Source organism: Neovison vison, chromosome 3 (assembly GCF_020171115.1).
Source record: "Neovison vison isolate M4711 chromosome 3, ASM_NN_V1, whole genome shotgun sequence".
NCBI lineage: Eukaryota > Metazoa > Chordata > Mammalia > Carnivora > Mustelidae > Neogale > Neogale vison.
In genome coordinates, this window is record NC_058093.1 from 54,113,141 (window position 1) to 54,136,340 (window position 23,200).

Here is a 23,200-nt window from a genome sequence, read left to right on the forward strand (position 1 = left end):
TGAATCTTCTTAAAGTTTTTGATCCCTTGTCTTTTGTTTTGTTCTTAAAATTCTGTTACCTTTTTATAACTTTAATGTTATAGTACATTGAGAGTTTGCATAAACCTTTCATTAGCTAATGATGTTGTCTCACACTCACACCAAATTAACAATTACTGTTCTAATTATTATCAATTAGAACTATTTCCTAAGATCAACCTGGTCATTTATCACTTTTTTGTTCTGTATTTTTATATTCCCTTTGTTTGCTGGTCTGTTATTTAATTTGAGGGAGTCCTAAAGCACTGCATGCTTTATAAAGAGAAAGTCAACCAATTCCATGGATATAGTTTTTTTGCATTGATGCTCCATTGGTGTTATAGTAAAATCAATTGGATATGTGATATATTTATTTTTTTCTACACTAGTTACTTATCTTAAGCTTTTCTAATTTACCTAATTCTTTAATTTTCTACATTCTCTCCTCTTGTGATCTCTGTGGGCAGGTTTTATATATTTTTAGACTATATCTAATTAAATAAAAGAATAAATGCATTCATTTATTTGTTAAAGATACATAAACCTTGCTTTTCTCCTGGACAAATAAGTGAACATTCCCTCCAAAGGGTAGCCAGTGAATTAAGAACAGAAATAAGAGCAGCCTACCGATGTGTAGACAAATAAGTATTTGAAAAATCAAAGGTCAAAAGTTAGTAAAAGGGACGCCTGGGTGGCTCAGTTGGTTGGACGACTGCCTTCGGCTCAGGGCGTGATCCTGGAGTTCTGGGATCGAGTCCCGCATCAGGCTCCCAGCTCCATGGGGAGTCTGCTTCGCTCTCTGACCTTCTCCTCGCTCGTGCTCTCTCTCACTGTCTCTCTCTCTCAAAAAAAAAAAAAAAGTTAGTAAAAGAAAAGGCAAGAGGTGGAAACATTTTCTTGTCAGTAATGTATGGGTCAAAGAAAACTGACTGAAAAACAATTTCTATGAGAAACCAAACCCTGATTTTGTTTTTTCTTGGAATGAAAGTCTTACACTATTTCTAATTATCTTGTCGGTATCTCTCAATTTTCCAAAAGAGATTTTTGGATGAATTGATTACAATCAACTTTCTTCAATTTATTCAATACTCTTCAAAGTCAGCTGGACTAAAGACAGAGCCTTTCAAGCTATTACCTTTCTTACCCATTCTCAGGTGATTTCCAATCTGCTGGTGTGATGGGACACTCAATACTCATCTTATTTATCATACTTGGTTCGTTTCCGAGGACTAAAGGCCTGAGTCATTAAAAATTATATGCCCCATTTAAGCAGGTTTTCTGCATACTTTACTCAGGGGAAATGTTGAATGCATTTCCCCTCTTATAAAAGTGTATCTTCTTTATGATCAATCAACATTTAAAACTAGTATAATGTTTAATAGTGAGGTGCCTTTCAACCTCACACACTAGTGGTACATAACTCCTAAGAACAGCAAACTTAAGTAATAAAAGCATCCTTGCCCAATGTTCCCAGGTAGTTATTCTTTGGGACAAAAATCTCCATTTATCAACCTATGCAATTTGACCTGCTTTCCTTCAGTAAAGAAACTAGAGCACTACCTCCTTTAGGGTAAGTTTATCCAACTGATTGTTTCAAAATAACAAATCACTTGTTCTCTCTATTTTAATGTTTCTTTTTTAAAAAATGTGTATTTTTAAATTAAAATATATGGTTTCTAACATGGTTTAAGTGAATGTTTATTTAAAATAAAATTTTCTGAGTGCCTAAATTATTTGGAAGAAAAAAGATGAGTTATACCAACAGTATTCCAGCAAACAAGATGATAACCATAAAAGATAATAAGTAGAGCTTTTATGGTAACTCTTTATTTTAATATTTTATTTATTAATTTGACAGAGAGATCACAAGTAGGCAGAGAGGCAGGCAGAGGTTGGGGGGGAAGCAGGCTCCCCACTGAGCAGAGAGCCAGATGCAGGGCTCGATCCCAGGACTCTGGGATCATAACCTGAGCCAAAGGCAGAGGCTTTAACCCACTGAGCCACCTAGGAGCCCCTATGGTAACTCTTTTAATCCACAAAATGATCTTAGAAAGCAAAGTACTGTCATTATTCCCATTTTACAGATGATGAAGCCAAGACGCAGAAAGGCTGATAACCGTATTAAGGATTTCACAACCATGCTAATTTTAGAAACTTGTGATCATACTGTTTTAAGCCGTGGGGCTTTGTATTTCATCACTAGGCTATACCTAATTCATATTCTATTGCTCCATCTTGGAGGTTCCCATATTTTTATTTCTTCATCACTACATGAAGAATTTCAACATAGTCTTCAAAAATAATTACTTAAAGATTTTGCTTACTTTCTGTAATTATACTACATGCTCTAATTTTTCTTTTACTAGAAGGAGCAATCTATGTTTCTTAATTCTTAACCTGGGGCATGTGCCATTTGAAAATATGGATCCCAATATCTTTCTGTGCTTAATATCTCCATCTCCTACACCCACATTCTCTCTTCAGTTAAAAAACACCAATGGAAGCTGTTCATACAATGGAGTATATAATGAAATTTGTAGGCACATGATATAGGTATATATATCTATAGGTATATAGGTATATAAGAAACAATTCCCAAGAAGAAAGTATAAGTATTATTATTCATGTATTATAGAAGGCTTCAAGTTAGAAGGAGAAATTTGGCCAAAGGATGTTGCTTATTAAAATTCCTCCTTATCTCACTCAAAATACCCAAGCACTCAATACAATATTCTTCTAAAGTGAAAGGAATAGAGATCGTGAATAAGGTGTCTTGTAGCACCTTATTCTACCACTAAGTACCATAGCACAATAAAATCAAGTTTTCTCTCTCTGGGGATATGTAGCTACTGCTTGATAGAATGCTTTTGCTAGACTGACATCTGAGAGCATCATTTTAACAAACAGCACATATATTCCTACTCCTCACAAGGGTTTTATCCTCACATAATGCCTCCCAGAAACTCCCACTCATTGGAGGAAAGTAGGACCCAATCTTCCCTCATATCCCTCCCAAGGCTGTAGTCTCAGAAACAGAGCCCATGCTCTCATTTGCTGGTTTCTCCTCAGGACACACTCAGAAAAGCTGAGAGATGAATCACTGTTGGCCTAACTGCTTAAGCTCATATTAAACATTTGGTAATACTTAGCAATCGAAACATTCCTATGGAATGTTTCTGCCCAATACAATGTTATTTTTAGTTAACACACTCTAAACAATGTAATTTTTTTAATCATCCAGTAAAATTTTTATTTGTCTTCCTTCTCAAGATGCAGAGAGGAGGTTATCATGAACAGTGTTATATAGGAAAGTCTACATATATAGTTTGAAACCTGCTCATCTTTCTTTCTTCAATCTATAAGAAAAGTGAATTTAGAGAACTTCAAAAGATATGTTAAATAGAATATAATAGAAAATCCAAGTGAGGGGAGTACATGTACAAACATTCAGAAAACACACATATATACCATAAGCATACAAGTTATCAACTGTTTCTAAGTTTTTCATTAATATTTACTTGCTGTTCCTTCATTTGCTCTGTTTTCTACTACCACTGGTTGACCAAAAAAAAAATTTTGAGGGAAAAAAGAGTTAACATTTACTTAGTTCCTCCAAGTGGCACACACTCAACTTTATATATAATATTTCATTTCAACTTGAAAACAACCCGACAGAATATGTAAGTGTTGTTTCTGTTTTTTCAGATAAGAGAGTTAGTTGACTGTAAGGCCATACATTATCCACTGCACTTGATGACAACAAAAATTTTGATGTATCAGCCATAAACTTAAAATGAAGAATCAAATGATATAATTTGTTTCCTGTAAAGTGGGAGGAAGACCGTCATTGTTCAGTTTAGCAGTGTAACCCTTGATTCCACTTTCCTTACACCTTTCTTCCCCCAAGGATGTACCAGACTCTGTTCTCAGTGTTTATGAATATTGCCTAGTTTAATTTTCCCAGAACCCATGAAGCAGAAACTCTAAAAAAAACAAGGGAATGAGAGAGAAAGATGCCAAAGGTCAGAAGCTAGTGAGTAACAGAGCTGGACTTTGAGCCCAGAAAATCTACAGTCCATGTCACTCTGTCCTGTTTCCTCTCAGGACAGGTGTTGGAAACCAGAGGTCTGAAGAAATGTGTGCTGGGCCAGTCATCCAGGAATGTATATCTAGACCTGACTTTACCACTAATTACTAGTGACCTCATCTCTGGGCCTCACTTTCCTCTCCTGTAAAAGGAAAAAGTTGCTTTTAAAGGTGACAGGAATTATCAAGGAATGAGCTGTTAAAAGGGAAGAAGTTTTCTGATAAATCCATGGGGAACACTGGTGTTTAATGGGCCTTCATAATTCAATATATCAATTTACTTTTGCAAGAACAGAGATCGTGGTTCTTTTTTTTTTATTAGATTTTATTTATTTATTAGAGAGAGAGAGGGAGAGAGAGCAAGCACAGGCAGACAGAATGGCAGGCAAAGGCAGAGGGAGAAGCAGGCTCCCTGCCAAGCAAGGAGCCCAATGTGGGACTCGATCCCAGGACGCTGGGATCATGACCTGAGCCTAAGGCAGCTGCTTAACCAACTGAGCCACCCAGGCGTCCCGAGATTGTGGTTCTTAAATTATCATTCTGTCTCAAGCGTGTGCACTACTCCCTCGAAGCCTATTATATCAAAGCCAACCTTCTCTTTTTGGTATACAAATTCCTCTGTAACCAATGTTTCTGCAACCTTATTTCATCTTACCCTCCAACCCAACTTTTCACTACAGTTAGTGTCTGTCTTTGATATGTGCCTACTTCTTTCTCAGTTCCCTGATCTTTACACAGAAACAATTTCCTCCACCTCTTTACCTATTCCAAATCTACATTGTGTTCAGGACATCTATTTAAACCCATTCCTCCTTCAAGGAGCTTTCCTTCATTTCTATTTCAATTTATCTTTCACATAATTAACTGTAGGTCATAAGGAATCTTTTACTGTACCCCAACCCTTCATTTCTGCTTATTTTTTCCTCATCAACAAAATTGAGAATTAAGGCCTTATTATTTTCCTCCATTTATACTTTCTTTTTTTATTTGCATATACTTTATTTTTTTATGTTGTGTTATTCGTCATACAATACATCATTAATTTTTGATGTTGAGTTCCATGATTTGTTGTTTGTGTGTAACACCCAGTTCTCCACGCAATATATGCCCTACTTAATACCCATTACCAGGTTAACACATCCCTCTACCTCCTCCCCTCTAAAACCCTCAGTTTGTTTCCTGAGGTTCATTGTCTCTCATGGTTCATCTCTTAGATTTCCCCCCTTCATTTTTCACCTTCCTTCTCTTAATGTCCTCCATGCTATTCCTTATGTTCCACAAATAAGTGAAACCATATGATAATTGCCTTTCTCTGCTTGACTTATTTCACTTAGCATGATTGCCTCCATAATGATGTAAATGGTGGGTAGTCATCCTTTCTGATGGCTGAGTAATATTCCATTGTATATATGGACCACATTTTCTTTATCCTTTTGTCTGTTGAAGGGCATCTCAGTCTTTCCATATTTTGGCTATTGTGGACATATTGTGAACATGGGGTGCACTTGGCCCTTCTTTTCACTGCATCTGTATCTTGTGGTGAATACCCAGTAATGCAATTGCTGGGTCATAGGGTAACTCTATTTTTAACTTTTTGAGGGAACTCTACACTGTTTTCCAAAGTGGCTGTATCAACTAGAATTCCCACTAATAGTGTAAGAAGGTTCCCCTTTTTCCACAACCTCTCCAACACTTGTTATTTCTTGCTTTATCAATTTTTGCCATTCTAACAGGTATAAGGTCATATCTTAATGTGGTTTTGAATTGAATTTCCATGATGGTTAATAGACAATGAATATTTTTTCATTGTCTGTTAGCTATTCATATATCTTCTTTGAAGAAGTGTTTGTTCATGTCTTCTGCTCATTTTTTGACTGGATTATTTGTTTTTTGGGGTGTTGAGTTTGAGAAATTCTTTATGGATCATGGATATCAGCCCTTTATCTGTAGTGTCATTTGTAAATATCTTCTCCCATTCCGTGGGTTGCCTCTTTGTTTTGTTGACTGTTTCCTTTGCTGTGCAAAAGCTTTGTATCTTGATAAAATCCAAATAGTTCATTTTCTCCCTTGCTTCCCTCACCTTTGGAGATATTTCTAGGAAGAAGTTGCTGTGGCTGAGGTTGAATAGGTTGATGCCTGTGTTCTCCTCACAGGATTTTGATGGATTCCTGTCTCACAAGTTAGGTCTTTCATCCATTTTGAGTCTATTGTGTGTTTGGTGTAAGGAAATGGTCATTTCATTCTTCTGCATGTGGCTGTCCAATTTTTCCAACCTAATTTGTTGAAGAGACTGTCTTTTTCCATTGAACATTCTTTCCTGCTTTGTCGAAGATTAGTTGACCATAGAGTTGAGGGTCCATTTCTAGGTTCTCTCTTCTGTTCCATTGATCTATGGGTCTGTTTTTGGGCCAGTACCATACTGTCTTGATGATTACAGCTTTGTAATAGAGCTTGAAGTCTGGAATTGTGATGCAACCAGCTTTGGTTTTCTTTTTCAACATTCCTCTGGCTACTCACAGTCTTTTCTTGCCCATACAAATTTTAGGATTATTTGCTCCATTTCTTTGAAAAAAGTTGATGGTATCTCAATAGGGATTGCATTCAATGTGTCAATTGCTATGGGTAGCATAGACATTTTAATAATATTTGTTCTTCTAATCCATGAGCATGGAGCATTTTTTTCATATTTTTCTGTCTTCCTCAATTTCTTTCATGAGTGTTCTTAGTTTTTGGAGTACAGATTCTTTGCCTCTTTGGTTATGTTTATTTCTAGGTATCTTATAGATTTGGGTGCAATTGTAAATGGGATCAACTCTGTAATTTCTCTTTCTACTGTCTTCTTGTTGGTGTATAGAAATGCAACTGATTTGTGTGCATTGATTTTATATCCTGACACTTTACTGAATTCCTGTATGAGGTCTAGAAGTTTTGGGGTGGAGTCTTTGGGGTTTTCCACATAAAGTATCATATCATCTGCACTGAGTGAGAGTTCGACTTCTTTGCCAATTTGGATGCCTTTCCTTCCTTCCTTTCTTTCTTTATTTCTCTCTCTCTTTCTTTCTTTCTTTCTTTTCTGATTGCTGAGAGTAGGACTTCTAGTACTATGTTGAATAGCAGTGGTGATAGTGGATATCCCAGCTGTGTTTCTGATTTTAGGGGAAAAGCTCTCCGTTTTTCCTCATTAAGAATGATATTCGCTGTGGGTTTTTCATAGATGGCTTTTATGATACTGAGGTGTGTACCCTCTATTCCTACACTCACTGTAAAGAGTTTTAATAAAGAAAGGATGCTATACTTTGTCAAATGCTTTTTCAGCATCTATTGAGAGTATCATATGGTTCTTGTTCTTTCTTTTATTAATGTAGTGTATCACACTGATTGATTTGCAGATGTTGAACAAATCTTGCAGTCCAGGAATAAATCCCACTTGGTTATAGTAAATCATCCTTTTAATGTATGTTGGATCCTACTGGCTAGTATTTTGGTGAGAATTTTTGCATCTATGTTCATCAGGAATATTGGTCTGTAATTCTCTTTTTTGTTGAGGTATTTATATGGTTTGGGGATCAAGGTAATGCTGGTCTCATAAAACGAGTTTGGAAGTTTTCCTCCCATTTCTAATTTTTGGAACACTTTCAGGATAATAGGTATTAATTCTTCTTTAAATGTTTGATAGAATTCTCCTGGGAAGCATTCTGGCCCTGGATTCTTTGTTGGGAGATTTTTGATGACTGTTTCCATTTCCTTGCTCATTATGGGTTTGGTCAAGTTTTCTATTTCTTCCTGGTTCAGTTTTGGTCATTTATACATCTCTAGGAATGCACCCATTTCTTCCAGATTCTCTAATTTGCTGGCTTATAGTTGCTCATAATATGTTCTTATAATTGTTTCTATATCTTTGATGTTGGTTGTGCTTCTCTTTCATTCATGATTTTATTAATTTGGGTCCTTTCTCTTTTCTTTTTAGTAAGTCTGGCCAGGGATTTATCAATCTTATTAATTCTTTCAAAGAGCCAGCTCCTAGTTTTGTTGACCTGTTCTACTGTTCTTTTGGTTTCTATTTCATTGACTTCTACTCTGATCTTTATTATTTCTCTTCTGCTGTTGGGTTTAGGCTTTATTTGCTGTTCTTTCTCCAGCTTCTTTAGGTGTAGGATTAGGTTGTGTATTGGCGACGTTTCTTATTTCTTGAGAAAGGCTTGTATTGCTATGTAGTTTCCTCTTAGGACCGCCTTTCCTGCATCCCAAAGGTTTTTAAGACATGTGTTTTCATTTTCAATCGTTTCCATGAATTGTTTTTAATTCTTTGTTAATTTTTTGGTTGACCCTGTCATTCTTTAGTAGGATGGTCTTTAGCCTACATGTATTTATTTGAGTTCTTTCCAAATTACCTCTTGTGATTGAGTTCAAGTTTCAGAGCATTGTGGTCCAAAAATATTCAGGGAATGATCCCAGTCTTTTGATACCGGTTGAGACCTGATTTGTGACCCAGGATGTGATCTATTCTGGAGAATGTTCCAGGTGCAATAGAGAAGAATGTGCATTCTGTTGTTTTGGAATGAAATGTTCTGAATATAACTGTCAAGTCAATCTGGTTCAGTGTGTCATTTAAAGCCTATTTCCTTATTGATCTTTTGCTTAGATGATCTGTCCATTCCAGTGAGGGGGTGTTAAAGTCCCCTGCTATTGTTGTATTATTGTCATTGTGTTTCTTTGATTTTGTTATTGATTGGTTTATGTAATTGACTGCTCTCATGTTAGGCCCAAAGATATGTAAAATTATTAGATCTTCTTGTTGGATGGGCCATTTAAGTATGTATAGTGTCCTTCTCATTATAGTCTTTGGTTTAAAGTATGATATACTTTGGTTTAAGTATGATACAGCGTCCTCTCTTATTATAGTCTTTGGTTTAAAATCTAATTTGTCTGATATAAAGATTGCCACCTCATATTTTTTTTAATGTCTATTAGCATGGTAAATGGTTTTCCACTCATTCACTTTAAATCTGGAGGTGTCTTTGGTTCTAAAATGAGTCTCTTGCAGACAGAACATTGATAGGTCTTATTTTTTTATCCATTCTGATACACTGTATTTTGATTAGGGCATTTAGCCCATTACATTCAGGGCAACTATTGAAAGATAGAATTTAGTGTCATTATATTGCCTGTAAGGTGACTTACTGTGTATTGTCTCTGTTCCTTTCTGGTCTGTTACTTTTAGGCTCTCTCTTTACTTAGAGGACCCTTTTCAATATTTCCTGTAGGGCTGGTAGTTTGTGAATACTTTTACTTCTTGTTTGTCTTGGAAGCTTTTTATCTCTCCATTTTCAATAACAACTTAGCAGGATATAGTATTCTTGGCTCATATTTTTCTCACTTAGTACTGAATATATCATATCAGTCCTTTCTGGCCTGCCAGGTCTCTGTGGCTAGGTCTGCTGCCAATCTAATGTTTCTACCATTGTAGATTACAGAACTTTTGTCCCAAACTGCTCTCAAGATTTTCTCTTTGTCTTTGAGACTTGTAAATTTTACTATTAGATGTCAGGGTATTGATATTTTTATTGATTTTGAGGGGGTTACTCTGCGTCTCCTGGATTTTGATGCTTGTTTCCTTCTGCAAATTAAGGAAGTTCTCCACTATAATTTGCTCCAATATACTTTCTGCCCCTCTCTTTCTTTTTCTGGGATCCCAATTATTCTAATATTGTTTTGTCTTATGATATCACTTATCTCTCAAATTCTCCTTTCATGATCCAGTATTTGTTTAACTCTCTTCTTCTCAGCTTCTTTATTCTCCATCATTTGGTCTTCTGTATCACAAATTCTCTCTTCTGCCTCACTTACCCAAGCAGTTAATGCCTCCATTTTTTATTGCACCTCATTAATAGCCTTTCTAGTTTTGACTTGGTTAGATTTTAGTTCTTTTATTTCTCTACAAAGGGATTCTCTATTATCTTCTATGCTTTTTTCAAGCCCAGCTTATATTTTTATAATCATCAGTCTAAACTCAAGTTATGACATCTTACTGATGTCTGTATTGATTAAGTCTCCACCAGTTCGTACTGCCTCTTGTTCTTTTCTTTTCTTTCTTTTTTTTTTTTTTGAGGTGAGTTTTTCCATTTTGTCATTTTGTCCAGAGAAGAATAGATGAATTAGAGACCAAAACGCTAAAAGGGTAACAACAACCCCAGAAAAATATACACTAAGCGAATCCGAAGAGACCCAAAACCATGCTGAAAAGAAAGGGAAAAGGCTAATGAATAGAATACAATAGAGCCACACACTAGATTTTGGGTGTAGTTTGGTCTGTTAGAAGAAATCGCCTCCCAAAATTTTAAACAATGAAAGAAATATATATATTTCTCTCTCTCTCTATATATATATATATATATAGATAGATAGATAGATAGATAGAATTTAGTGTCATTATATTGCCTGTAAGGTGACTTACTGTGTATTGTCTCTGTTCCTTTCTGGTCTGTTACTTTTAGGCTCTCTCTATATATATATATAGAGAGAGATGTATATCTCTATATCGATATGTATATCTCTATATCGCCTCCCAAAATTTTAAACAATGAAAGAAATATATATATTTCTCTCTCTATATATATATATATAGAGAGAGAGAGAGATGTATATATATCTTTATATCTTTATATATCTTTATATCTATATCTATATCCATAAACACACACACACACACATACACACAAATAAGATAAATATGATGAAGGGATGAAATATGATTGTAAGGATGAAAATTTTAAAAGACTTTTTTAAAGAAATTGATAAGTTGATTGAAAAAAAAGAAATGTGTATATAAAGAAATGTGTATATAAAAAAAAAGAAAAAAAAAGAAATGTGTATATAAATAAATAAATAAATAAGAGAATGGGAGACTAAAACAAAGCCATACACTAGATTTAGGGTGTATTTTGTTCTATTAGAAGAAACTGTATTCCATAATTTTAAAGAAAGAAAAAGTTATATACATATATACAAAACATAAGTTTAAATACAAAGAAGGGATAGAATATGACCATGAAAATGAAAATTTAAAAAATTTTAAAAAGGGATTGATAAGATATTGGTTGAAAAAGAAAAGAAGAAAAATTTTAAAAAGAGAAAAAGAGAACTTAAAAAATTAACTTTGGAAGACTAAAGAATCATGGGGAAAATCCATGAATTCTATGTGCTGTATTCCCCTAGTGCTGTAGTTTTGTAGTATTCATTGATAAGTAAATTTGGTCTTGGCTGGATGTTCTTGCTGATCATCTGGGGGAGGAGCCTGTTGCAGTGATTCTCAAATGCCTTTGCCCAAGGCAGAATTACATGGCTCTTGCCAGGGGCCAGGCTCAGTAATCTGCTCAGGTTTGCTCTCTGTAGCTTTTGTTCCCTGAAGGCTTTCCATACAGCTTTATAGGATGAGAATGAAAATGGCAGCCTCCCAATCTCTGGTTCCAGAGGAGCCAAAAGCTCCTCAGTGTGCCCTCAGAGAAAAGCAATTATTCGCTCTGTTCTCCCTGGTCTCCAGCTGCACTTTGAGCTCACCTGGCCTGTGACCAAGCATTTCTCTCTCTGGCACACAGCCCCGTTTGAAGTTTCTAAACCCAGTGGATTCCTGCTACGTCCTCTCGCACCATTTCTATCAAAGGAGGAAGGAGGGCTCTCTCTCTCTGGATCTGCCATTTGTGGGGTCCCTGCTCAACAGGCAGTGGTCTGACTGTGCCATGGATCATGGTTTATGGCAACAAGATACCCTCCTTGGCTCTGTCTTGCAGCCACCTGCCTTCTCTTATACCTGGGAGCTCTGCTGCACCTAAGAACCCCTGTTTTTCTGTGACCCCAAGGGTCTTGAAACCACACTGTCCCAGTGAAGGTTACACACACACACACACACACACACCCCTCCCCCAGTTGGCTACTGGAACAATGTCCCTCACTGGAGCAGACTTCTAAAACTTCCGATTTTGTGCTCCACTGCTCTATCACTTGCTGGTAAGTGGCTGATGGAGGTTCCCTCCCCACCCCACCCCCACAGTCTATCTTCCCATATATCACCTCGGATTCATATCTCGTCATGTCTTACCTTCCAGAAAGTAGTCACTTTTCTGTTCAAAGAATTGCTGCTATCCTTTTCTTAAAACTCCTACTGAGTTTATAGGTGTTCAGAATGGTTTGACAACTAGCTGAATTCCTGGGACCAAAAAAAACTTAGGTCTCTTACTCCTCCACCATCTTGTTCCTCCTCCATGGATGTTGGTTCTAACAGCAAGAACCTGAGGAAAAAATTATCAGAGTCTATCTCTGGGCAATCGATTATAGTATACAGGATATCCTTCATAGTATGTAATATTAATTGAACAAAACTGTGTTGTAAACAATTCTAATGTTACAGAAAGTTGTTCACTTCATTAAGTGAAATAACATGTATCAAATACTTATGTATTTCATTTACATGGAAAAATCTGGAAATTGTACATGTAAAATTTCTAGTGGTATTGCTAAATACTGGTGTCATAAGCGATTTTGGTTTTTGTTCATCTATTTTTTTTCTGAAAATTATTTAGCAATGTGTCTTTCATAATGAGAAAAAACAACAAACTTCTGTTTTTTAAGTCAGACGTCTCCTCAGCCTACAGAATCATAAATAGTTTCCCTTAACTGGTCATTATGTATCTATTATCTCTGGATTCATCCAAGTCTATTTTGAAGCTACTTCTACATTTTCCACCAAAATCACCTCTTCCAATACCAAATTCCATATGTTTACTACCTGCTGCAAATTATATTTCTTTTCATTTGTGTTGAAATTTCCTCTTTTAAACTTCCAAATAAGCTTGCACAAGAAGGGAATTAACATTTATTGAACACCTACTATGTGCCAGGAACTATTTAAATCCCATTCACATATGTTAGTTCATTTGCATTTAAGTCTGGTTCCAATTATACATAACTTTCATAATTTGACAGGCATCAATCATTTTTCATTTTAGCCTGCATATTGCCAGACAGATGAGAGCAAATATTTTTAGATTGTCCTCAGATGGCAGCACTCACATTCCCTTGATTCAGTTCAGGTGCCCTTTCCTGGACCTTCTCTAGTTATTCCTTTGGTTACAACATCCAAAATTCCACACATTGTTCTTCTGACTTTAATACCCTTTATGATAATTCCCAGAAATAGCTGGTATTTTGAGAAACATGCTACTTTCCTGTGGAAGAATCCACCCTTAGAAATCTCTCAAGGAACTTCCAGTTCATGGGAATGAACAGATTAGTAATATATTTCAACAGAATTTTTAAAATATAATTTAAACCTACTTTTCATACAACTAAGGCCCCATTAATGACTTAACAACAAGTGCTTCCACAGCAATATATCTCCCAGTTTCTTTTTTTTATAAGGTTTCTACCTTTTGGGAGATGGTCTTATTCATCCTTTCTCTGTGCCTTCTCTGGACCACAAAAAGGCTATGGCTCTATCCCAAATTAATTTGGAAGCCCCCCAAAATAGAATTATCATTAAACAATCCCTTTGCTTCTAGGGTCAGGAAAAACCCCAAGGAATGAAAAATGGGGAATAAACTTCTTCATTTAGTTTAACAACATAGAAGGCTGTCATTAAGAGGTGCTGGTTAAAATTGACCAGACTCACACTCTCCCCCAACTTTCTCTCTTTACTCTGTGTGTGTGTGTGTGTCTCTCAATCTCTTTCTCCCTCCTTCCCTTTCCAGCAAAACAATGTAAAGTCATTAGGGCAATTGACAAAAAAGCTTCTTGAAAATAGGATTGAGCAAAGGATGGCAGCAAGTCACAGAGTGACCTTAATAACCCCATGGAATAGGTCTTTATGCAAGATCAACCTAAAACCCTCCATTTTCTATTCTTTAGGAGCTAATGAGCTAAGGAAATTTGATAACTAACACATGACTTTATATCTCAATTTTAAAGCTTTATTACTGCAATGAATATGGATACTGGTCCATAGAGCCAAACCCAAAAAGGACTCCAAACGGAGCTAATGAAAATTATGGGGCACACCAAGAGGAAATTAAGCAGAAGTCCTAAAATAAATCATATACTCTATAAAGCTGTACATGAATGCCAGTGTCTGTGAAAAGGATTACCATATGCCTTATAGACCAACCATATTATGTGAGGTTTTTACTATAAAACCCGTAGAATCTAATTGATTCTCAAGGTTTTAAAGAAATAGAGTTAATCTAGCCAAAACTCTACCATATTTATAAGATTCCTCTTCAACAAAACCATCAAGGAACCACTGGCCTACTTTAAACTTGCCTGGTGACAGAGAGCTTATTAACTCCCTAAGCAGTCTATTTCAGCTCCAGAAATCTCAAATCATAGAAAGGTCTACTGTTACTAAACTGAAATCTGCTACTCTGATCTTTCTATATCCACCATATAGGAAGAAAGCATGTCTGAGAGTTTCCTAAAAATGTATGAGTATCTTTGCTAAAAATTCCCGAAATGTATGTATATATACAGATAAATATTGTGTGCAAGTGCATTTTCTACATCAAATGTCCAAAGCATTCATCAGATTCTTGAAAGTGTCTATGATTCATAGAACTTGAAAGTCCCTGTTCTGGTGGTAAGACAAGTCTGTTCTGCATGAGAGATATTTGAAGACAATTATATGTAGACCGGTGAGTCTTTCCTTTCCAAGTCAACTGTATGAAATTTCTTAACCTGTTTCTCATTTCACTAGTTCATTCAACTCACCCTATTTCTTCAACATGTTCAATGTACCCCAAACCAGACACAAGAGGCCAAGCATTCTGCAGCACAAGCAGTGCAAGCTTGTCACTCCCCCACCACTCCCGGCAATTTTCTGGATGCTCCAATTCCATCATGGAAGACCAAGAATCCAATTGTTTTTATCAACTGGACAGTTGCTAGTTCTGTGGCCAGACTTTGCTCTATGTAAATTAGACAGAGGTTGCAGAAAAAGGGGGTCATGGCCCAGCCAGCAGAGCTCATCCCATCCCTGGCAAGATGCACAGCCAGGGTGAGAAGAATTCTCAGGAGTTGTGTCTCAAGGTGGATTCCTCCATGGGTAGAAACACCCTTACCTTATTTACAAGTAGCCAATTTTCCAGGTACCTGCCCGAGTACCATCTGACATAATCAAAATGCCAGACTAGATCTGCCAGTAGACTGTCTGCAAAATCTGTTCTTCTCTCCACCACATTGACTTAATACTTCCTTATGAGAATTTTTGCTTGAGGACAGGGGAAAGGAGATTTTAATTAGTCTTCCTAGCTCCTCTGTGTTAATGAGAGAAAATGAGGTTACGGAGAGTCACCAGAAGGGCATATCAACTGAAGGGGAAGTGATGCTTCCCATTCCTCTCCCTTGAACCACTTCCCTCATTAGCTCCCTATTCCCCCAAAAATGGCTAAGTGATTGGTCCACCAACAAAATATATATCTTACTATAGTTTGTTATCAGGCTAGTGTATTCTCAGAAATACAAAACTGTAATTCCATAGCACAGATCAGTGGTTGCCAGGGTTGGGGGAGGCATGTAGAGGGTAACTATCCGTATATAGAAATAATCTGTGGTGAGGTAACAGTTCTGTATCCTGAAGGAATGGTTATAGCTATATGTGTGTTAAAACTCATCTGTACCCTGTACCCTGATGTTCATAGCAGCAATGGCTACAGTCGCCAAGCTGTGGAAAGAATCAAGATGCCCTTCAATGGACGAATGGATAAAGATAAGGTCCATATATACAATGGAGTAGTATTATGCCTCCATCAGAAAGGATGAATACCCAACTTTTGTATCAACATGGACGGGACTGGAAGAGATTATGCTGAGTGAAATAAGTCAAGAAGAGAGAGTCAATTATCATAATGTTTCATTTACTTGTGGAGCATAAGAAATAACACAGAGGACATTGGGAGATGGAGAGGAGAAGTGAGTTGGGGGAAATCAGAGGGGGAGACGAACCATGAGAGACTGTGGATTCTGAGGAACAAACTGAGAGTTTTGGAGGGAAGAGGGTAGGGAGTTGGATAAACCTGGTGGTGGGTTTTAAGGAGGGCACGTATTACATGGAGCACTGGGTGTAGTGCATGAACAATGAATGCTGGAACACTGAAAAGAAATAAAATAAAATAAAATGGGGGAAAAAAAGAAAGAAAACATTTAAAAAAAAAAAAAAACCTCATAGGGGGGCGCCTGGGTGGCTCAGTGGGTTGAGCCACTGCCTTCGGTTCAGGTCATGATCTCAGGGTCCTGGGATCGAGTCCCGCATCAGGCTCTCTGCTCAGCGGGGAGCCTGCTTCCCTCTCTCTCTCTCTGCCTGCCTCTCCGTCTGCTTGTGATTTCTCTCTGTCAAATAAATAAATCTTTAAAAAAAAAAAAAACCTCATAAAACTGCAAGTCAGGGGGGTTTTAAAAAGTCTACTTTACTTTATGGTAATTTAAAAAGGGTTTTTTAGAGGAAAAAAAAAACTTTCCCTCGAATCTCTAACAACTGCAATAATAATAATAATAATAATAATGACAGAGAGACAAATACCACCATTAAGCCAGGTGCAACTACAGTGAAATCTGCTCCTTCTCATTCCTGCTTCTTACAGCTATTTCTCCATAAACAATTGGATACGTGGACTGGATTTCGGTAGAGCCATCTTTAGCCCCTGGAAACAAAAAGTTGCTTTTTACAGATCCCAGAATCAAATCTGAACTTAATTTGAAAGGATGCAGCCTATGAGTCGGAAGAATTCTGGTGTCAGGTATCTGTTGCCGTGGCTGAAATGCCGCCTCTGATGAGCACAGCCTCTAATGATCCCAAACTGAATTCTCAAGTATGATACTATTACTCCACTCACATCATGGATGCAGATCCAGACGCCTAACATTGCCTGATTTGTGCCTCCTTGCGATGTCATCCATCACAGAATTTGAGCTCCTGCTCCAGAGATGATGCAGGAGATCATCCAGATGATGATTTTTTCTGAATGATATGATCGGAGCCAGGAAAACGCAGGCTGATTCATAAGTCAAGCACAAGGAAATGACAAAGAGATGGGTTATATGTCTATGAGAGAAAAGCAAGTTCTATCAAAACTCCCCCAAGTTATCCATACATAAGCACGGGTTTTTCTTTAACACAAGCGAGAATTAACAGAGAAGAAAAGAATAAAGCAGATCCAACGAAGATTTTTGTCAAAGCAACTGTTCGGTCCTGGGAGGCTCTGCCAGCTGTCTGGTTGAGTGAGGAATCCACAGCCATGGCTCGCTGGTTTGCAAAGCTGGGAAAGGAGTCAGAACTGTAGCTTCATTGCCATAGGAACACTAACTTCTGCATTTTCCTTTTCCTCATAAAACCATACAAGAGAACTGCTAATAAGTTTCACATTTCTTGGCTTTACATGAGAAAAATTTTAAGATGTGCATAACTTGGCAGTATTCTTCAAGTTGGAAGCTTGATGGAGTTTTCAGAGTATTGCTACAGGATATGTCCTTCTATTCATTAAAAAAAAAAAATCAGGAGCAGAGTTAATACATGAAGAAAAGCCACATAAGTTCTACGCCAGTAAGAATTAAAAAATAAAATAAACCTTTTTTTCATCTAAAAAATTTAAACAGACTGTTGTGCAGTCATATCTAGCTAATGCATTCATTGTCGTATGGATTCCTTCAATGTGTTCTATTACATCAGGCTTAATGATCCAACTTTCCATCACTTCTAGGTATTATAACAATCTTTTCTTGTAAGGAGAGCCGATTACATTGTTTTTGATATGATAAATAACGTATTAACATCTTCCTTATGACACACCAGAAACTGGTCTAGGCTTCAGGGAACAAATAGATGACTAAGAGAGTTCTTGTCTTCAACTACTTAGTTCAGCCTGGGAGGGAGATGGTCCAGTCAGGGAGATCCCCAGACCAAAACACAGTGAAGCAAGTACAACATTTCATACGTGTTGCACAGAACCTACTTAACCCTATCAGGTCTTACAAGTTTCCATCACAAGAAACTATGCTATGTGAGATGATAGACACTAACTAAACTCATTGTGGTGATCATCTCACGATATATGCACACATCAAATCATTATGTTATATACCTCAAACTGATACAAGGTTTTTTACATTTCAATTATATCTCAATTACTCTGTAAAAAATAGAAACAAAATAATAACAAACAACCTATCAGAAAGCCGAGGCTAGGGGAGAGAGGGACACCATCCCTGATACTAAGTAAGTTCTGGGTCGGACAATGCGAAAAAGAACATTCTTAGCAGAGGAGACTGTGCATTTGCGGGTTCTTAAAGAAGAACCAGTTCACAAAGTGGGTCAAGAACCAGGGAGATTTTATATTGCTGAGAGTAAGTGGTTTTCAGCATAACCCTCGGAACTAACACAGTGATCAATCTCACACTTGATTACATGAAAATGTAAGGAAAATAAACTCTAAATAAAATGGGCTTCTTATAGGTTCTCTGTAATTGCCATGAATCTTTCTTCTCTATGGTATTTGAAATGTGTGGGATATTGATTTAAAAAAAAGACATTTGTGAATCGGTTTGATGACATCTCATCAATAAAACAACAAAAATGCCACAGTAAATACTATTTATCAAAAATTTGTATTTTTCCAACACTTATATTCCAATATTTCTGTAGTCCCCATTCTTCCATTGAATGTGATTATTTTTTATAGACACAGTATGATATATCATCAGTTAAGATGTTATTTTTATAAATTGGGAATTTTTTAGCTGGAGATTTGTTGTCATGTCACTTTGAATGAATCACCAAGAAATGTGTCTCTTTTCACTAGGCTGGAAATTAGGAAAGTAAAGATATATTTAGGACAAAATCACCTGTGAATCTTAAAGAAAATGGATTTGTGTGTTTTGAAGTGGACAGCACAGTCACAAAGGATAGGGTAAATTTAAATTAGTTAATGCACAAAAATAGATGTGTCTCATATTAACAATAAGCATGTAGAGAGTGGTAAAGCCAATATTCTGACAGTTCTCACTAACTAATGAAAGCAGGTTTTTTAATAAAGGGCTTAATTGTGGTGAGGCTCATTCCTAGGAAACTCTTCATACTTGGGCTTCAGAGCAGATTTAAATATCTGATGCCAAAGAAGGGGAAAATGCTATGAGTGGGAGATTCAATTACCTAATTATTATTAAATTTGCTAGAAAGAATTAGTACCACCTTTTCTTATAATGATGAAGCTAAAATGGCAAAAGCTAGAAGTAATTCCAGGATTTTCATTATGTTATGTATTCAACAATCTCTGGCATATCTCTGCTCATGAATTAATACCTTGCTTAAGAGTGACTTCTCTCCCAGTAGGATGAGCGCTACCTTAGGTTGAATGCTATATTAAGTAGATATGAATTTGCAAAATCGGAGTTATAAAAGAATCTGTACTATTTTACCCTTATTATGTATCATCATTGAACAGTTCTAATGTATAATTTAGGGCATTTCGTTTTAGTCTTAACATTATTTTGAGAAAATTACACACATCTTTTCCACATTATAATGTATGAGAATTCTATTTCTATAACATTTGCTTCCTCGGTTATAAAATAACTTCAGAATGCTGGTTAATTTATTGGTGCCAAGGCTACTTTGATCGTTAGTCTAAAGCGGCGTTGAAACTGAAGGATTTTTTTTTTTATTGGCAGCTACTTAACGTGTTCTCATTTTATGCACCGCTCACACAGTGGGAAGCAGCTGTTCACGTCCACAGACAATCGTGGGAAGTGCATTGCTTGTCCTTTCCCCTGTGCTCTCAGAGAGGAAAGGTGTTCCAGCTTCAACTTCACATCAAAGTTACCACTACATAACGTTATGATTGGCAGAGCTGATATTTTTTTTTTTTTAGGAACTGCCAATTATATCATTACAAACAAAAAAACCACTTCACTTGAATGAAATAAAAATAACTCTAGCAAACGGACTTAAAATATTGGGCAGTTTGTTCCATGTGGTTAAAATCATCATGGAACTATTGATAATTCGCTATGACAGCAGAACGATTTGTGACATAGCAAAGAAAATGAACAATACTTCGAAGCCTATAAATCAGCCTTGCCACACAATATTATCGTGCGGCATATATATCTGTAAAGTTAGCTAGCACTCTATAAAGCTTAAAACATGGCATAGCAAATGGTAAATCTACTATTACGTGTTTTAAATTAATAATGGGATTTACGGGCTGATAAGACTAAAAATGTATAGCCATGTCAGTCAAGTTTCCTCATTTAATCCTTCCCTTTTTATCTAGGCCAACATGATAAAAGTGTTCGTTCTGAGGAGAAACTGAGGCTTGAGGCAAAGCACCCTGCAGAGGGTGATTGCCTACCCTGCTTTCCACATAGCTTAGCCTAAGGTGGCATCAGTGGCTTGTGGGGCAGGGCAAACAAGAGCAGGCGTAGGACACGCATGAACTTAGCCTCAGCCACACACACACACACACACACACACAGAGTATTCTGTTTTGTTTTGTTTTGGTTTTACTTTTGGCTTTCTCCTAGTAAGTTCAGTACCTTTTTCTCATCTGCCTTAGATGCATTCCCTGGGCTCCCAGAGTTGTTTATGCATGACTTTGCAGCACATGCTCCCCCAGGCCCTCTCAGATGCGCTTTACTGACCTCCCTTTCCCCCCACTAAACTATATCCCACCTGAAGACAGAAGTAAAAACGTCTTTCTTGACTTTGCATCCCCAGGGCCCAGAACAGTGCCTGGAACATAGTATTTGCTTATGAAATACTCAGTAGGTAAATAAAACAACCAACACAAGGGGAAATAAAGTTCAATATGATGTAAATAACTATAAACAACTTGTCCTTGTCTTTGTCATTTCCCAGTGTCTCTGCTTCTCTCATTGTTCTCATTCGCTCCTCTGGGATCTCCTACCTTCTTCTCCCTCCCAAAAATGCTATGCATAGTAATTATTACTAACAAGGTAAAAAATAACCTAACCAATCTCTACCAGATAACCTGTAGAATAGAATATTCTTACTAAGTAATTTTTAAATAAAGGAAAGGAGCAAGCAAAGTGGGGGAGAAAGAAAAGATAATATTCAAAAAATCTTTAGATATGCTATATTTTTAAGGTTTATCACAGTATAAAGCAAAGTTATTACCCTGCCCTGTCTTCCTTTGATGGACTTTATTATCAGTTTGGTACAAACCATTTACATTTTTACAAAGCAACTATGATGATTAGTTGTTGGTTAAGATTTAACACTACTGATACTCAAACATTTCTATTAACATTAAAAAATTTGTTTAGGTATTACATACCTCTTGAGTTGTTCTCTGTAACTCCTCTTTTCCTTTAATTTTCTGAAGATTCAACATTATTTAAATGAAAGAAATAGAATCCACATTGAGAAACATTGTAGCCCATTTCTCTGACTAAGAAATAAATATGCTCCTTGTCTATCAGACTGTCAGTTTGTAGGGAAATCAATTACACCAAATGATGCTCAAAACCCCAGGAGTGTAAGAAAAGTCAAACCCACACCCACCCATCCACTTTAGGTGAAGAAAAAATAAACAGCATGTGGAATCTGGATTATGGGTTCAGTTTAATTCAATCAATGTCTGAATATTTGTTTAATTCAATCAATGTCTGAATATTTGTTTCCTGGATGTTTGTTAAATATTTGCATGGGGGAATCGGGTTAATTAATGCATAAAAGTAGTCTGAGTTCAGAGTAACTTTCTGTATAATTAGGAAAAAAGAAAAGCTGGAAATGTCGGCTCTTTATGGAAGTCGATTTCTCTTTTGTGCTGACCAAATATTAGGAAAGAGACAATTTTTGGCAGATATTTTATTTTGAGAGCAGATGATATAAGTGACATTTTCTGAATTTTGTTATAATTAATTTTTCTAGCCTAGCAGGTATTAGTAGAGGTCTGTGATTGTATTAGGTATGACTTTTTAAAGAAATTCTTGCCATTGAAATTGTCACTGTTTTCACTTAAAGGCTTAGGTAAGTGTAATGAAATAGAGCTATGGCATTGGTGACTTTGTTTTTTGACATACTCTTTAAGAGAATTGAATCCATACAAGAGAAATTTGTCATTTGGGAGAAGATTTTACAGAGATGGTTTAATTTGTTGACAGTAAAACTGACCCAGTCCAGCAAAATATTTTCCATGGACATATTCTGAATCACTGATTTTTGTCACCTTAAAAAGTGTTCTCAAATTGTTGCAAAGTGGGTGTGAAAGATAAACAGCATATGTTCTATCTGCCCTGTATCTAGGAACCTAAACTCCAAATCACTACTCTGTCTAAAACCACAGGTAATGTGCATCCAGGATCAGGTCCCACAGAGTGGGAGATTCCCTGCTCCACAGGACTAGACCAGGCCCAGTAAGTAATTCCTGCCCATCTGTAAGATACCACCCTTGTCCCCATGTGCCACCGTGCTGGAAATTCTCTTTAGAGATTCATTCATTTGGGTTAAATATTAACTTCTGATTGAAAAATGTTACTAACTCATGGAAACCACAAATCACAAGACTGGAAACAGCCCTTGAAATCATCTATTTCTGCCTCTATTCTATAGAGACTCTGTGCCTGATGATAACCCTGAAAAATGGTAAGGAGGAAGACCAGGATACAGATAGAGAAGGCCATGGGTAATAAACATAGAGGTCATGTTATTCACCATTGTTAGGAACTAGGTGTTGGCCTACCTAGCTAATGCTATCCCTATCTTGACATATTATTCAAAAGGTGGATTTTGAAGACAAACAGAACCACCACGCTCTGGCTATATAACTTAGGTAAGATTTGTCATCTTTTTAGCTTTGGTTCCTTATGATAAATAGAAGACAAATAAGACCTGCCTTTAATGGTTGTTTTCTTTTCTCCCCACCCCCAAGTTTTTATTTAAATTTCAGCCAGTTAGCATACAGTGTAATAGTAGTTTCAGGGGTAGAATTTAGTGATTCAACATTTCCATACATCACTCAGTGCTCATTACAAGTGGCCTCCTCATTCCTTGTCACTTATTTCACCCATCAGGGCTACTACACTCCCTCTCATAACC